An 18,509-nucleotide genomic window follows, 5' to 3' on the forward strand; every position below is an offset into this window, starting at 1 on the left:
GGCCTTTCTTCTTGGTGCAAAGGCAGAGGCATTAGGTCTTGCCTTACCTCTGCTGATGGACTGGGGCTGGGGCCTTTTTTCCATCCTTTTGTCTCAGTATCCAGAGGCCTAGGAGGAAGGGAGGGGCCATACTCTGGGACCTAGTCTGAGCTCCAGGCCCAAAGCTCTGAGACCTGAAGTTGAAACTGGGCTGGGCTCCCAGGGCTTGTCACAGTGGTGCCCATCTTGCGAGACTGGTGCCAGGTGCTGAGGGGCCCTGACTTGGCTCAGCCCCGGGGTCCTGGCTGCCTTCCCTGTCATGGCTGCAGACATCAGGTGCTGCTCCCCGTCAGTCCTGGGTGGTTCCAGGGCCCCTGCCCTCACTCACCTCTCCCTCCATCCTGGGCTCTGCTGAGGAGTTGGCCCCTCAGGGCCTCAGGGCCCATACATGTGGGATGAGATCCCTGCAGCTCCCAGGGCCATTACACTGGGATACACTGACCTGAGGCTCTCTCCACCCCTCAGCCCTTTAAATGTTTAAAGACAGCCACTGTGCCCCGTTGACTTTTTCAGGCTTCACATCCTGCAGCCTGAATATTTCTCACTTGGTTCTCTTTTGGATTTGTTCATTCTGTCCTTGCCCCACTTAACACACAGCATCCCTGATGTCTCTTGATAAGGGACTTAGTTTGCTGACCTCAGCTTTCCTGCCTACAAACTGGGGACAGTGGTACCTCCCTTAACAGGTTGTCTCCAGGACCAAATTAGGTAATGACAGTGGAGAACTAAGCTGGTGCCTGGCACTAAAGAGGCGCTCAGGAAACAGGAGCCACAGTTACTGTCCTCAGGTTGTCTGACCAGTGCAGGGGGAGAGACATGGTCACTGCTTGCCCTGGATGCTCTGCTGACACTAATGAAGCCCTAGTGAGTACTCCTGCTATGGTTCTGAGTGAGGCTCAGGTCCTCAAGCCCAGGGCTTTTGCCCAAGAAAGGGTGATGCATCAGAGAACTCCTCCTGGAGCCTGTGCAGGTGACTGATTCCAGTGTGTGACTTCACACCTGCCTGTTTATAGTCTAGCCTGCTGAGCTTGTGAGTCTCAGTCATGCCTTCCAGAGGGTTGTCTCTCCTTCCCAGCCCTGAGCCAGCCCACAGGGTATCTGTGCCTCTCTTACCCACCTCCAAAATGCTCAGTAGACCAGTCCTGGCCTGATCCCACTGCTCAGCTCCCCAGCTTACTCTGTGGATCCACATGGGGTCACTGGGCAGTAAGCAGGGGACACGGGATCTTATCTGGGGGGAATCACTGATGTACCACTAATGGCTGCATTTCTGCCCCACACTCCATCCTGTGTTCTGTTTCTACCCATGTACACTCTTTATATACGGACTTTACAGAATCACAGCACAGGGGGTCTTCTAGGGCCTAGACTCCAGACTTTTCCATTCCTCCTTCCTTCACTGTAGAAGCCTTGTGGGCAGTCACCTGGGTGGCCCTGGGAGCCAGCCCAGGAAACTCACTGAGGGGAGGAATGTGGTGTGCTTGGCAGCTGTCATCTAGTACAGGCTCCTGGTGATTTCCTGTTAAAAAGCGGAGGCATCTCTCAATACCCAGCATCTGTGGACCCCTGTGCCCAGAGCTGTGTGAGCATCGTATCGGACAGCCCTGGGGAGCGTGGGGGATTATATAGAGAGCAGAGGGAAACAGGGTTTGCTTCACAAATGTGAAGGAACCTCGGAAGCTAAGCAGGGTTGGGCCTGGTTAGTACTTGGATGGGGGAAACGTGAAGGATTTGTAGCCGAGCCGGCATTCTCCTTGTTCCTTGCCTGCCCTCCCACTATGTACGTAACCCTCACCCAATCTCAGGCCTTTGTCCAGTTCTCACCACCTCCACCGACATGACCCCAGCCTTAGCCTTGATCCCTGTGGTCACTTAGTGTTCCCTGCCTCTGCTCTCCCTTCCAAGCCTCTGTCCATGCAGCAGCCGTTACCTGAAAAATTAATTCAGTCACCTCCCTCTTCTATTGAAACCCTTCAATGCCTCATTGCAGTACTGAGAGTAAAATCTAGACCCCTTATCAGGGCCTGAAAGCCCCCAAGTACCCCCAAAAGGGCTGAGCTCACCTGCTTCGCTGCCGCCACGCCTCTTGACATCTCTGCTGCAGCCACGTTTCGTTTCTTCCTGTATCCCCAACAGGTGAAGCAGGCTCCCACCTCGGGACCTTTGTGCATGCTATCCACCCCCACCTGGAAGGCCCTTCACATGACAGGCTCCTCCTCAGCTCAGCTATTCCTCAGATCTCACCTTCTCAGAGAAGCTCCCCTTGGCTCCATTATGTGTGTCCCTCTCTTCCCCGACAAAGCCTTCTTTTCCTTCTTTGCCAGCTTCCCCACCTGTAATTATGTTATTCATTTATTTGTGAGGAGCATCAGGTCTGTGAGGGCGGGGACTCGTCTGTCTCATTCACTGCTCAGTTCATAGAGCCAAGCCTGGTGTGCTGTCGGTCATGGGTGCTCAGTAAAAGCCCCTGAATGGATAATAGGACAGATGGACACATGAGACTTCTGTTCTCTGAGACCCCTTCAAGCTTGGGATCATGCTGAGAACCACTTGTGGTCCCACAGCATGTGGGGCTTGTTGCATTTATAGCTGCCCCATCCTGCCACCTCATGCTGGCCTTTCCTTCCTGGTCAGCTTCTGGATTTGAAGGTTTCTGCTAGCAAGAAATATAGGAGCTGATGACACAGCCTCTCCCTGCCAGTGGCCACTTCCATGGGGGATGCTAAGGCCCAGCACAAAGGCTACAGTCACATTGAGGGGGTTTCCCATGCTCACCATCTGGAGTGGGGAATAATTTTGGGGGACTCATTTCTTAAAGGTGTTTCGCCATCTGAGCCCCACCTGTCAGGGGCTCAGGGCCATTGGTCTGTCCATCCCCTCTGAGATGTGCCTGTGGGGATGGGAGTGGGTGGTGAGGGAAGGAAGGTTACCCAGGGGAAGTAGATGCTCACCCTGGGCTCCAGGTGCTGGACTTGGGGTCTGTGTGGCTGTGTGGGTATTGGGTATAAGCTGGAATCTGGGTTCTTCCAGGTCCACTCTTTTTTTTAATTGAAGTACAGTTGATTTATAATGTTATAATGTTGTGTTCGTTTATTTTGTACAGCACAGTGATGCAGTTATGCACATATAGATATTTTTTTCATTATAGGTTATTACAAGTTAGTGAGTGTAGCTCCCTGTGCTCTACAGCAGGGCCTTGTTGTTTGTCTATTCTGTATGTAGTAGTTTTTATCTGCTCATCCCACACTCCCAATTTATCCCTTCCCTCTGCTTTCCCCTTGGTAACCGTAAGTTTGTTTTCTGTGTTTGTGAGTCTCTTTCTGTTTTGTAAACATGTTCATTTGTGTCTGGGTTTCCATTGTTGTCTCCCACCTGGGAATCCTCTGGTGGGCTCAGGAGCCCACTGACTCTGGCCTCAGTCTCCACATGTGTGAAATGGGGATGATGACTTGGGGAGAGAGGGGAGCAACTGGAGGTGTGGGGCTGGCGAGCATGGCTGCTTGAGCTGCCAGATCCCTTGCCCCACACTCCTGCACAGTGGGTAAGCAGTGCCCATTTGCAAGAATGCAGCTGCCGACTCTGCCACGTTGGCCTCTGAGGAAGCAGGAATTAGAACCCTCCAGGTGAGCCAGGGCTGAAGGGGCTTTGAAGCTCTGTAGTTAATGATGGAATCCTCATCAGGAGGAGCCTGGGGAGCACAGCTCTGGGGTCCAGCTGTGTCAGGCTGCTTAGCTCCTGGACCTTCATTAAAGGGAGGACAGCATGCATCTGTGATGAGTATCAGCACCCACTGAGCAGTGCTGGCAAGTGCTCCAGAGGAGCTCCTAGATGGCGGGGTGCAGCTGGACAGGGACTGCGTGCCAGCTCTGCTCCAGCCTTGCCTCTGGGACACTACAGGAAGCCCTCCCTGGCTACTCTGTTACCTGAGGGGGCTGGGACTTTCTCTTTGCGGCCATGCCATCCCGCCCATCTCCCCGCATGTCTTAGGGGTCACCTGTGGGGTCTGGGAGCACAGGCACCATTTTTTCTGTGTATCAGGACACCCAGCAATGCAGGGCCAGAGCAAGTGTTTGTTGAGTGGCTGTGTGACTGTACCTATGGCATGTACATGTGTGGGCCTGCAAACACACAGGAGTGCTTGCCTTTGTGTCCTAGTGAGCTCCCAGGCATAACACCTGCAGATGGGCTGAGACCCTGGTGGTGGGAGGGTCCAAGGATCATCTGCTTAGAGAGCCCCTTCCCATCAGGAACCCCACTTCCATGACAAGAAGGCTGAGCTACGGTGCCCTGGGTGATGTGGAGAGTTTCTGCCTCATATGTCTGCGAGGAAGCTGTTGCCCCCCTGTGTGCTTGTGGGACTGCTAAGTTGGACCACCTGAGAATATCACCCTCTAGCCTTACACCAGGGGATCCTGCCGAGGGCCTGAAGTCACTCTCTGTGTTAGTTATATTAGTCATGTGGGTGTCAGGAACACCTGTACCAGCCTAAGAAAATAGGGATGTTTATCAGGCCATATAATGGAAAAGGCCTCAGGTTGTGTAACTTCAGGCATGGCTGGATCCAGGGGCCCAAATAGTATCCTTGGGACATCGCCTCCTTTTCCACACACCCTGTCCCTGCCTTCCCAGGGGTGGGCCTCCCTGCCAGGCAGCCCTATCCGTTGAGAGCCCCCAGGCTGTTTCACGCTCATGTCTAATCAGTCCAGCCCCCTGGTGCTTCCCCACAGGAAGAGGGAGAATGTTTAACAAGAGCCTCCCAAGGGTCCCAGGATCGCTGCTCATGGGTCCAGCATGGAGACAGTCTCATCTGGATCAGTCCTGGTGCCAGTGGAGTGGGATGCCCTGGGGCCACCTCAGCCCCTGAGCTGAGAGTGGAAGGGGCAGAGGGGACATGGGTGGTGTCACCTGAAGAAGAGAAAGGAGGCTGGGTCCACACAATACCAGCGTGCCCTCCACCTTCTCTTTCCTGCCCCCAGGAAGTGAGAGCAGCCACACAGGGTGGGGCCTCTCTGCCCATCCCCAAGGTGTTCTGGGGATCGGGGTTGGGCTGGAAGCCATGGGGCCACACCTGGTGACCAGACCTTTCTGCACAGTGGATTCCAGGAGACCTCAGACTTTGAGGACTTGACAGCTCTCTGGCGTGGGCTGCATTAGGAGGGAAAGAGCCAGGCTCTGAGCTCTGTGCTGTGCCCACGGGGTCAGGAAGGAGACCAGATGAGGCTGGGCAGTGTGGGAAGGCTTTCTGGGGGAGGAACACTTGTGCTGGCCCAAAGGTCAGGAGGCTTTGAGTAAAGGAAGCGAGTGTTTCAGGAGTGTAGCGAGTGTAGGATAGAGTGGGCTGAGCTGTTGGTGGTGTTTTGGGCAGTGAGGGAAGGGTTGGGACCAGCCTGCTGGGGCATGGGCTCAGGCGTAAGAAGGGAGAGGACCCTGGGTCTGAACCCCTCCCTCCCAGGTTTCCTGAGGGTCCCTGTGGATGTGGTGTGACTGGGACCTCTCTTCACACCCTTAAGTCCTGAAGGGAGGAGCACCTGATGGCCAGGAGGTGGGGTGCACTGCTTTGTGACCTCCTGCAGGTCCTGGGGTGTCTGCGGTCCTTCCCCTCACTGTGTGTGATGTCAATGTCCTATTGTTTACACATGTATGGTGATAGATGTTCATCTAGGCTTCAAATAGGGAAGAACAAACCTGACTCCATATTGATCTGTTTCATTTTAACCTTTGTATTCTACTGGTTTTGCTACAAAGTAATCACTAAGAGAATGTTGTCTCTAGCCTGAAATGTATAGGAGAGCCTTTTCTCAAGGCTCTGACCCCTGAAGAAGAACACCTTTCCCTTTCCATTCACATAATTTGCAAAACAGAAAAACATTGATCTTGTGGAGATTTATAGGAACATTGTGACCAGATCAACAGCAGCAAAGAAAGTATTCAGGTTCCAGGAGGTTTGCACCAACCAACCACAACCACTCCCCTTTTAGTATAAAAGAAACTTGAATTTGAACTCAAGTAAGAAGGCTTTTTGGGACACTAGTCTGCTGTTATCTCCATCTGCTGGTTTTCTGAATAAAGTTGCTATTCCTTGTCCCAACAACTCCTCTCTTGATTCACTGGCCTGTTATGTGGCAGACAGTACCAGCTCAGACTCACCAACTGACTTGTTTTGGTGGTTATTTCACAGTATTTACAAGTATGGAATCATTATGTTGCACGTTTGAAACTGACCTAATGTTGTGTACCAACTATACCTCAAAAATAAATAAATAAATAAATAAATAAAAGCTGCAGAATCCTAAGATAAATATAATATAGAACTAGCTGTGACTTCTGAAAAGTTAAAACTTTAGTTGCATCACATGTCAGTTGTCTCCTTCCCCTTCTGTGTTTGTACCATTTCTACATTCTCAGAACATAAAGCCATTAGGAGATAGGCTGGGACCTGGTACCCTTTCCCTGAGTGCTTGTGTTGATTTTGTGGCAGAAAAGGCTAGCGACTCCATGTCTGCTATAGGGCCAGGTACTGTCTGTCCTCTGTCTAGGATGTGTATTTCTGTATTTCAATTATTCTTTATGATTTTATTTTTTTAATGTAATTTTATAAGGCACCAAAGTAAGGTGGAAACAGTTGACCTTTTTCTCATTTCTCTAGTCTCCTACAAAAGCTCTATATAATGCCAGACGTTTGAGCCATCCAGACTCAGAACTACCTGGGCCACCAGTAGCAAGCCTCAGAGTGTCACGGTAAGTGAGCTGTGCTTTACCATTTCATGTTTGTGTAATGAATTATAAATTAATTAATCAGTTGCTATCTTCATTCATAATTTGAGAGTCTCTGGCTTTTCTAATAGTTTATTTGTGACTTCCTCACTAAAATTTAGTGGCTTTAGTTTTATTCATTGGAAAAGTAAAGATTGTGGACAGAATAACAGAAATTCTGGTGTTACTAGCTTATAAATGAAAACCTCAAAAAATATTAGACTACTCCTGACCCACACTTTATGGAAATGCAGTATTGTGTATTTCATATTTGTATTAAGAGCTGTATTATAAATTACATTAATCTTCAAGTGGCTTTGAGTGATTAATTTGCTTTCAGAGCAGAACTTTTTCCTGCATTCCAGTAATACCTTTCAATTCAAAACACATTTGAAACAGATTCTTATCAAATTATTTTCTTCAGAATAACTGATAGGACCATATATTAATACTTCTGATTAATGGTAACACTTCAGCCATCTGGAGCAATCAAAGAATGAGTACTTTATAATAACAAAAATAGGGATAGAAATCATTCTAATATACAATGTACAGTTCCTTGTCTTCTTAAGTTGATATATTATACTCCTTTTACTAGTATAGAACCATCATTGTGCAGATGATGGCTGGTTTTTCCTACCTTAATATACAGATGCCTCTATTTAAAAATTTTTCTATCTGTTGTAGTTTTCCTGTCCATCCTGAGCTGCTTCTAAGTGCTATTTATGTATGTAATTGTGTTCCTTCTAATGGTCTTGGGGCACATAACAAATTGTATGAAATGTAAGGTCAAAAAGACCAGAAGGAATTCCTGAGTGGTTCTTTTGTGAATAAAGCATTTTGGGTCTCACCTTGTAGGGCATAAAATTTTTAAACTATCCCTAGCGACCTTTATCTTTGGCAGGGGGAGAGGGGATTATTATTCTTAAACTAAATTTGCCAATTAGATGAGATGTTGCTATTTTTATATATTTATTTAGAACAACTAATTTAATACCTTTATTAATATGTGAGGCTGTCTTCAAAGGAACCAAATCAAAAAGATGATGGAGTTCTTAAGGCTCCTGCACCACCACCCAAAGTGATAAACACTGTGATAAACACCGTGACAATACCTCCTCAGCTCTACCAAGATATAGTTACTGTACTGAAATGCAAAGAAGATGACAAAGAAGACAGCAGCTATATACAGTTTTACTGCACATGGGTAGAATTTTGTGTGTTATAGCCTTTTAATGTCCTGAACACATATTAGTACCCTGGTGCTCAGCTTTGAACAACGAACTTATCCTACTACTACCAGTGTTTTTACAGCATTTGATTTGGTTGCTGTCTGATAAACTGTACGCTTTTAAATAGAGCCCAGCAAGCCCACGGATGTAACTATACTACTTCATGGTTACCAAAGAAGTGGACTTCTGTTTTCTTGGCAGTTAGATACTGTTGTTCAGCATGTGAAGCACTTCAGGATGTAGTGGAATTTGGTGAAAATCAAAAGTTAACTGGTGACAATCAGTACTTGTTAAGTGACTTAAAGTGCACTCAGCCTCTAAACACATGATGCCTTAGATCTTATTTTTATATTTGGTAATTGTATGCCTCCTCTTTCTCATTAAAATTTCCTCAGAGGGTAAAGCTAAACATTTGTGATTTCGTTATCATAGGTGTAGGATATAGTGATGTTAAAATGGGATTGATTTAAGAGACTTAATTCTACATGGATGAAGGAAAGTTGGATGATAAGACCGTTTAAAAGTATAGAATAGGATTCAGCTTCCAGATGCTTAAAAGAAGTGTTATGCTAACCTTAGCCCCAAATTTTACACATGCCAATGGTAAATTTGATTGAAGTACATTTTGCTTTGGATCATCTCTTATATACTATAATGGATTGAATGTCTTGATTTGATTGAATTATCCAGACATTTGGAGTATGTCCCAGTAGATATTTATAATCTTTATGAATCAGAAGCATTATGAAAGATAGCTGAGATTTTTTTTTGCCTTTAATTTAATGGTAGTAATAATGTAAGGAATACACTACAGGCGATTATGTGTTATTTATATTTTTTAATATAGCATGCATAATCACATAGTATACATCAGTAAGTTTTTAATAATTTGGCTTACCCATGTTTTTTATATTGTGATCTGTATGAGCAATGCTTTGATACCTCCTCACCCCAACTCGTGTCCTTTTGCTTGTTTTGGTACTATGTAAACAAAATACTAAGGCACTAGATATTTTCAGCCCCCTAACCTAGTCTCTTTTCTTCTAGTGTTATGAGCTTGACTACTAAATGTGCCACGCCCAGTTTTAGAATGTACCTGAGAGCACATGGGATGCTAGCAATGGTCTTTAACACCTTGGATGATTCCCAATGTCATCAGGGATTTAAGTTTCTGGAATTGAGAAGCATTATTTAAAGATTGTACTTTATTTGGCTATTAAAAAAATACCTTCATTCATCTATAAATATTTCCTAATTATGGGTTGAGTTAGTCTTATTTGCTAAATATTTAGAGCTTAATGCCGAAATTTTCTCTTAATAAATTAAGGTTATTTTCTAATGACCTTTTCCCCCCTTAACTTGTCAGTTTATACTATTAAAACACTATTTAGTTATCATAGCTAGCATACCACACTGGAGATTCTAATTCTGTAAGTATTGATTTTCTCTAGTTAAAAAGTACTGAAAAAATTATTTATTTTTGATGTTAATAGCATGGAAAAAAGTAAAAAGATACTAAAAAATATTTTTGACATTTTGTTTGGACGTTGAATATAGGACATAGCCCATTATGAAAAAGAATCTATTCCTCATTTTCATTATGATTTTGACACTTTCTCTTAAAAGTAAAGCATATATATAAAAGTTGGGTTTAACATTTTCAAAGTTAGGAAAAAAATCATTATTAATCATGATCAATAGCGGTATTTTGAGATGGAATTTTTTTTGTTCAAGGAAATATCCCAACACCTATGCCCTTTTAATTTCCAGAAATTGTTGCTCTGTAAACATTTAGTTACCTAGTCAGAATTTTGAGGATTCAAAGCTTAAATCTTTAGATAATTAATTGTGTTTCTGTGCATTGAAATGTGTTAAGTACAGAATATTCCATATATTAGAATATCCCAGCATAGACCTTTTTGTTATATTAATGCTTACCTACATCACCTTCAATACTTGTAGATTTTATTATAAGCAGAGTGTGCTAACTCTACCTGATATGAATGATTTTGAGAATATATTAATGGTTCTCTAACAATTACTTGCTTCAGCCGGACCTGATAGGTTTATTGTAAAGAAACGAGTGTAAATATGCTTCTTTGAGCATCCTAGCTTTATATATGGACACAAACTCAGCTGTGTTTATTTCACATGAAAAATAGCTGTTTCTGATACAGATTTTACACTTACACCATTGCATTTAGTTATTGATTGTAAACTAAAACTTTACTATATCATAAAGAACACAGAGTAAAGGATATTTTAAGATAGGATTATATTTAGCTGAAAAACTATTTTGTAAACCCTTCATTTAGCACTTTGATGCCCCAGAGCTAGAAGCATTTATGTAGGAAAGTTCTGAAGAAAGGAAAATTTTAAGCAGCAGTGTTTTATTAATGTATTTATTTAATTCACATTTCCCTAGAATATTTAAAGAGGGGAGTTTTCACTGAATACATTTTCAAGCTTTCTAAAATATGAACAAGTGTCAAAATGATCTTATCTCCTGAAAATATCCCTAATTGCTGATTTTTTTCTTTTGTCTGTTGAATCTGCCCCTTTTACAGCTGCCCTCATGTACATACTGAGTAGAGATCTTTTGAACATGGATCTTGATAGAGCTAGCCTAGATCAAATAATTTGACTTTTAGTACTGGAACAAGATGCTTCTTGAGCTAAGCTGTTGAATGAAAAAGACATGAATAAAATTAAAGTAAACATCCAAAGGCTCTGTGAAACTGTGCAGAAGAAGCACCTTCATCTAGAAAGTACAATGGTGGTTTCCTTCTTTCCATTCATAAAGTGAAAATTACTTTCAGGAAGTTTTTAGTCATAGTTGTTGTGTGACTTTCAACAAATCATTTAAACCCTTGTTTATAATTTGGTAAATTCTTGTGAGGTTTTGCTCAACGTAATTCTGTTCCCTGCCTGATGTTCCTAAACTGGCCCATCAGTATTTAGTTTAGTTTAGTTTAGTTGTGTTTTTCCTGGTGACAATTTTTATTGCATTTTGCCTAATCCTTTTCCTTTTTGCTTTTTTGTTTGTTTGTTTTAATGTAACTACATTGAGGCTACTAGGGATCTGAATTCTTACTCTTTGTAGGTTTCAGGGATAAAGATTCAAAGGATTTTCAAAAGCCATTTTCAGTGAGCATTCACTTATTCCAGAGTATCTCAGGATGTCTGATCAACTGCTGTAAGAGATCAAGACTCGGAAGGAAGATTCCTGGGCATCAGCCCTTCTCTGGAGCAATTTCTCTTATCCTAGGGGTCATGGCTGTGGCTACTTTTATGCTCAATGTAACTCCCTAAGTTGACTGTGTTGCTTTTGGTTGATATTATTTCTAATTTCTTCTGGCTTCTTTAAAGCTTTTCTTAAAGATTGGTAGGCCAGTAGAAGATAATTGGTCTTGTCACTAAAAAAAAAAAAAAAAAATTGTTAAATATTCCCAACATTTATGTATTTCCAACATCTGAACTATGTAAGCATTGGTTTTTCTTCTGCCCGCAAAACTGAAGACTGCAGCATTTGCCTCAAAAATTGCAGAAGGCTTTGTGTTAGCCACATATGACTTAGAGTTATTGCTGTGTTTAGTTAAGATAGAGTAGGGAATAGATTCAGGTAGAGTGGGGTTTGAGAGGGAAAATGAGTTACCATTAAAAGGCAGGATACAAAATTGACGTGTACTCAGGCCTTTCAATTACAAAAATTAGAAAAGTGGTAAGATTGTAGATAAGCAATCCTTCTACCTTCTACCAAACGATCTGTATGCTATTTTTGAAACATATTTTACTTTTAAAAGTACTTTTAATATTTTTACATATACTAATTCTTAATGGTAGAAATTTGAGCCTGTAATTTTTATTTGCTGCATGATTGAATAAATATACCTTTATTACTATTTTGTCTCCCATAGTGTTGTACTTTTCAATTCTTTCCAGGTGTTTTCTCTTGAATAACATGATGATAAACGTTCCTTGAATTTTCTCCATCATTCGTTGAATTTATTAGGATGGTAAATACCATTATAACTTTGTTATATTGTGTTAAAGAGTTAACCACATGATTAAAACCAAACACAGTTGCTAATGTCAGGATGCCTCTTTTTACACCACCCCCACTTCAACTATTCTTGAATTTTGTGTGTGTTTTAAATCTTACAATAGACATTGCTTTATAGAGTGACTATCCCCTACACATAAGTGTTGTTTGTTTTATTAGTTACTTGACCTCTTCCTTGAAATACATGACTACTCCTGATGTGCTGTGGAAAGATAACTTAAAATATTAATATTATTAGAATAATAAATATAATTCAAATATCCAAGAGCTCACAGTTGCTGAGTAGTATTCTTATTAATGATTTGGTTGTGCTTTTAACTTTTTGAGGACTATTCCAGTTTCAAATAAAATGTCTGAACTGTAGGCTACTTTTAAATACTAGCTTATAGTATACTGAATATAGCAAGCAGTCCTTTTTATACCTATAGAAACAAACAATAAAGTCCCCCTTTTGCATAAAATCTTGTGAATCTTTGCTATATTAACACCAAATTGCTATGTACTCTCTTTTCTAAATGAAGAAAGCCTCATTAGTCTTAAGCTTCACTGCTGTGACTCATGAGCTGACTTACCTGAACTGATCTCATTACTTTACTCTTTCAGGGCCTTAGAATGAGAATTGGGTAAAGTTTAATCTGTTTTTACAGTATTGAATTCTCATTTTATATTTATCACCTTGCACATCAACCTTGCTTTTTTTATAAAGAATAAAATAAAGTCTTTAGATCTCTTCTAAATCTAATAATACTAAGATTTTTGTTGATTAGATTTTTTTTACATTTCTAAATACCTAAGTTATATTCAGTTTCAAATAGGTCAGGAAAACTTAATATAAAGTTGCTTCTTTCAAAGGAAAGACACTTTGGGAAGGAAATCAGGTCTTTTCAGCTTTGCTAATTAAAGCATTTCTTTTGATAAACTAAAGCTTCTTTATTTCAGCAGGAACCAGTTTGCCCTTTATTGGAGTGTGGCTATGTGTGTTTTTAAAAGATACAATAAAAAAAAAAGGAAAAAAAATTAAAGGAAAATGAAGAAAAAGGAAAAGTAGACTGGTTTATAAATAAGGTTCTGAGTGCTCTGTGCTCCCTCTACTGGTGGCCCTCGGTCATTATTTGTGTATAATACTGTCATGGTGGCCGCATGATGGGTATTCAAGCTGCTACCGCTGCGGTGTAGTTTAAAACTGGTGAATCTGAAGCCCTAAAGATAACAAAGGATTTTTATTCAGAATAGATAAGAACATATATAGAACAATGTGAAAAAAGACAAGAAACTTTGCTGGAAAATAAGGAATATTTGACGGGGGCTCACAGTAGAATACAGTTAACTGATAAATACATGAAAACAGGCTTATTTTGAAAATAGAAAAATATAAAGCATAGCAGTAAGAGACGTTTTTACCATCAGGCAAAAGTTTAGACACACCCACACCCTGTTTATGCAATGTTGCTTGTTACAACTTTTGTGGTAAATTAATTCAATATATTGATCTGTAGTTGAAATACATGTACCCTTTGGTTTGTCGGTCTCACCCTTGAGCCTCTATATGGTAGAAATAACAGTAGCAATATGTATTTTATTGAACTAGCAAATGATCAACTACTAGAAATAATGGATTTTCTCTGAAATAAGCCAACGGTAAAAAAAAAAAAAACTTCTACAGTTCAAGATTTTTCTGATACCAATTTAAATAAGTTTAGGTTAACAGAAAAAGGCATTTAGTGTGTTATAAAAATGCTATGGTGTCTTAGCTTGGTGGTAGAAAGCATGCTTAGCATACATGAGGTCCTGGGTTCAATCCCCAGTACCTCCATTGAAAAAGAAATTAATAGTAAACAACAAACAAACCTAATTACACAACCGGCCAAAATACTATGGGCTGGTAGCATGCAGTATTTTTTTTTAATAAAAATCTCTAGAGTTGTTGCTTCAGAATTCTTGTTGTGCATCAATAATCATTAATGGTGTTTCCGATTTTCAGGCTGGACATTTGGCTATGGACATGTTACTGTCCCTTAGTTCTAAATGAGAAGGAGACTTGTTTAAAGAAGAACTCTGGCTCTTGGAGTGGTCTAGATCATATTATAAAGGTAATATATATATTACCTTTATATATATATATATATATATAAAGCATTTTAATATATTATTTAAAGCTTGAAGAAAATTCATGTACTTCAAAGAATAATGACGTCAGTTTGAAAAGATCTGTTCTTGTTAGTACCATCTTGAAAATCTTTTAAAAATAAAGCCATTGACAGTTTGATATGGGGGAGTTATGGAAATAAAAAAATAAATTACAGCCTCATATTTTAACATCTCACAGAATAAAACTTAGAATAAATAGTATTCAGAGAAGTTCTAGCATATTCATAGCATGTGTACAGATGGCTTTTATATGTTAGTTAAGGGGATAAGTATTGAAGTGATGAGACATGCTAATGTATATTCATTTCTTTTCTCCTAGTGAAAGATGTGTGGACCATTTAAGTAGAGATGAAGATGAACAGAAACTAATGGCCTCACTATGGGGAGCAGAGAGATGTTTATGAGTTTAAGAAAGTATTAAGTATGAACAAATATTGGAGGAAATTACTTAATCTTAAATATGACTCTGTGTGTGAGACTGTCATAGTTTTATATTAAACATCCCTTGAGTTTTATTTTGCTAATCCAAGTTGAAATTGTAATGCATTCTTTGAGCAACCAAAGTTTACATGTTAAATGACCAGTGTAGTTTTTTTTTTTGTTTGTTGTGCCGTATGAAATCATGAGTGTCAAGTTTGTTCATATTGCCAAATGTTATAGTTCTTTCATTAATGTGGACTTCTGCTTAAATATATTAACTTGTTTGTAGAAGGTAATAGTTAAATGCAGTCAGGGTTTTGTTTAATTTTTTAAATAGTAACTTTCTTGATGTAACTACTGTTTCAGTCACATTGTTTATGATCACAGCTTATTATAATATTTGGTTTTGAAGAGTACTACTGAACTGTATGCCATAAGTATATTTGTTTTTTGACTTTCCTGAATGACTGAAGCAAGTTCAGAGTATATTAGGATTTATGCTGGCAGTGAATTTCAAGACACATAGGCTGTGTGTTGGCCAGACTGGATTAGCAAGGGATTTTTTTTGAAACATCTATGGGAAAATGATCTAGTGTAAATGAAAAGTTTCTGGCATAGATGAAGTGGAAATTATTCCTTGGCTCTTGTAGAGTGCTTCAAGTACATTTGGTAAATATAAAATTTTTAAGAATTCTAGATGAATCTACGTTAAGAACTTTAACAGTTTGTTTATTAAATTAGTGATTGTTCTTTTCTGACCTGTAAAGTGCTTGGTAACTGATTACCAGGAATTTATAGCACAGAATATGTTAATTATAAACACGCAGTTATAACAGTGATGTTTTAATTTGGTAGTAAAGCAACAGATGTACTATTTTCGATTAAGGACACACGGGTTGTTGTTCCTTTAGAAGACAAGGGCTGATCATCCTTCCTGATGTTTATGTCTTCTGGAGCACTGTGTGTTATGTGTGAATGAATGAATGAATGAATGAATGTTATGAATTGCCACAAAATTTCAAAATTTTTCCTTTTAGGTAATGGTGCATAATCCAGAGAATCAAAGCTACTTGAGAGCATAGAAAGATTCACAACTCATTGTTTCATCAGCTAAGTAAGTTTTTCTGAAACGTCATGCTTTCTTTTCCTTTCCTTTCAAATTTATGTACAGTGTTGTGTTTTTAGTGTCCAGCGTTGTGATTCAGTTATAGATAGATAGATATCAATTCATAGATTCTTTTTCATCACAGGCTATTACAAGCTAGTGAATATAGTTCCCTGTGCTATACAGTAGGACCTTGTTGTTTATTGATTTTGTTTATAGTAGTTTGTATCTGCTAATCCCAAACTCCTAATTTATGACTCCCACTTCCCCTTCCCCTTTTGGTAACTACATGTTACCAAAGACATAAGTTCCTATGTCTGTTAGCTTCTGTGAGTAATTATTGTTTTGTAAATAGGCTCATGTCATCTTTTTAGGTTCCCCATATAAGTGGTATCATTGTATTTGTCTTTCTCCTTCTGGCTTACTTCCCTTAATATGATAATGTCTAGGTCCATCCGTGTGGCTGCAAATAGCCTTATTTTATCCTCCTCAGTGCATGTAAAATTTCCAAGTATATCTCCAGCCCTGGTTCTAGCTCATTATAGCAGCTTCTTCCTGACATCTCTATCCCAGATGTTGATATTGCTGCCCTGGTTCTCTGGCCTCTAGCCTGTCCAGTACAATACCTGTACCTCGGGGATTAACCTTTCATGGATCTCTGTTTTGTAAAAAGAACCCCAAACTTCAAATCTGTGTGATTCCTTATTGTCTTTGGATGTATGTTCAACAGCCTTAGTATAGTAGCAAATACCCACTTCAGCCTGACTCAAGTTTATCTATTTTTTAACCCCTTATTTTAAAGAATTTCAAATGGAGATAAAAGTAGACAGTAGCATCATAACCCCTGTTGTACATGTCATTCAGCTTGAATAACCAGCAGTCATGGCCAGTCCTGTTTCCATGTATTACCCATCCATTCCCTTTCTATATTATTTTGAAACAAATTATAGATTTCAAATCATTTAATTCATAAATACTTAAGTATATATTCTCTAAAAGAGGACTCTTAAAATATAACCACAATATCATTCTCATATCTTATAAATTATTAATTGCTTAATATTATCATATGTGCAGTCATTATTCAGATTTCCAATAGTCTCAAATTTCTAGTAGCCTCTACTTACTAATAGATTTGCTTTTTATCTGTAGGATTCCTTGTCATCTATTTTTGTCTTATAGTTGTAAATTACATCACACTTAGTACCGTTAAGGCATATTGTTCTGTAATCAAGTTTACTCTCCCTTACCAAAGTGTATTCATGCAAGTTAAAATCTGTTTCTTAGTTTGAAAATGTCTTTTGTATATTTGACATGACCCCTGACACATGCCTTCTAAGAGGAGGTGGTTAGGAACCTTTGTAATTAGGACCTTTGCATCAGATGTCTTAGAAGTGGCAGTAGAGGTCAGAATTGGGTGTTTGTGAAAGACCAGTTATCTGGCTTTTTGAAATTTTCAGCAGAACCCTGATAAATGCAGGGATAGCATATTGAACAATTAAATATTCTCCTGCTGTTCCCACCTCACCTCCCAGCAGATTTATTAGCTCAGTGTTCCTTAAAGCCTGTGAGTTAACAGTAACAGCATGGTCATTCTGGTGAACATCCCCAAACTTCTAAAGAACAAATTATTTCATGTTAGACACAAGGAACCACTTCTTAACCAGAGAATATGTTTTAAGGAGCAGCTGGAGAGCAATGAGATATAGTACAGTTTTCTTTAAGGGTTTTGTGTGGTGTATAATACACGAAGGTTTGGCCGACAGAGTCAGCTTAGTTCATCTCTCATAGACTTTTTAAAATCAATGGACATGGCAATTTAAAGAGCATTTTCAGAAATACTAGACCCACTTAAAGATGACATTTCTTTGTTATTTTGGGTAGCATCTTGAGAATCCTTGGGTATAGATGATGCCAGGAGACATGTCAGTTCAATGACCTCATGTTAAAAAATATGATGTGGGGTTTGAGTACAGCTCAGTGTAGTGCACACACTTAACATGCACAAGGTCCTGGGTTCAATCCCCAGTACCTCCATAAAAAATATGATTTGTTCTGATGTTTAGGAAGTATTTAATATTTATCTATACAAGGTTATTATGCAATATTAATATAAATAATATTCTTTACCTACGCTAAGAGCTTACATTTGAAATGAAAAAACATCTAAATGAAATTCGGAAGTGCCCAGTGTTAGCTTTTAAAAGTTTAACTTGTTTGGGGATATGTTGTGGTAGGTTGTTATGCTGGAGACTTTGGTAAAATAGCGGGCAGCTGTGGGTAGTAAAGTTATAAACCTCTGCATTGAGTTTATAATTTTAACTTTGCTTGGAAAAATTAATAGTATCAAGTTTTCGTAAAATCTTAGGCCTAGTGTGATTACCAGACATGTTTGGTACACAGTTGAGTAGATAATACATTATAAGTTCTTTAATAGAAAAAAAATTAATTTAGCAGCATTTATGACAAGTTTAAAACAGTAAGGTCCAAGGAGGTAGAAATTCTTAGTATAACTATGTTTGTTTAGCATAACCGCCTTTATTTTGTTTTGTCTTAAGAGCATTACAACATTGTGAAGAATTCATTAAGCAGTATAACCATGCTGAGAACAGTACATGTTTACCTGACAGTCAGCCTCTGCCTCCCCAGAATATCACTAATCACATGGGCAAAGCAGTGGAAGACGGCGTGAGGGACATCATTGGGGTGATGCTCAATTTAACTAATGATAAACATCAGTCATATTTTC

At 39.9% G+C, this 18,509-nt stretch overlaps 1 pseudogene; it reads left to right on the forward strand.

Moving 5' to 3' along the window:
• Positions 1 to 18,509, forward strand: part of LOC105101452 (CDK5 and ABL1 enzyme substrate 2-like) — a 54,565-nt pseudogene that overhangs the window by 24,342 nt on the left and 11,714 nt on the right.

The sequence above is a fragment of the Camelus dromedarius genome, chromosome 8 (genome assembly GCF_036321535.1).
Source record: "Camelus dromedarius isolate mCamDro1 chromosome 8, mCamDro1.pat, whole genome shotgun sequence".
In the NCBI taxonomy this organism is placed as follows: domain Eukaryota; kingdom Metazoa; phylum Chordata; class Mammalia; order Artiodactyla; family Camelidae; genus Camelus; species Camelus dromedarius.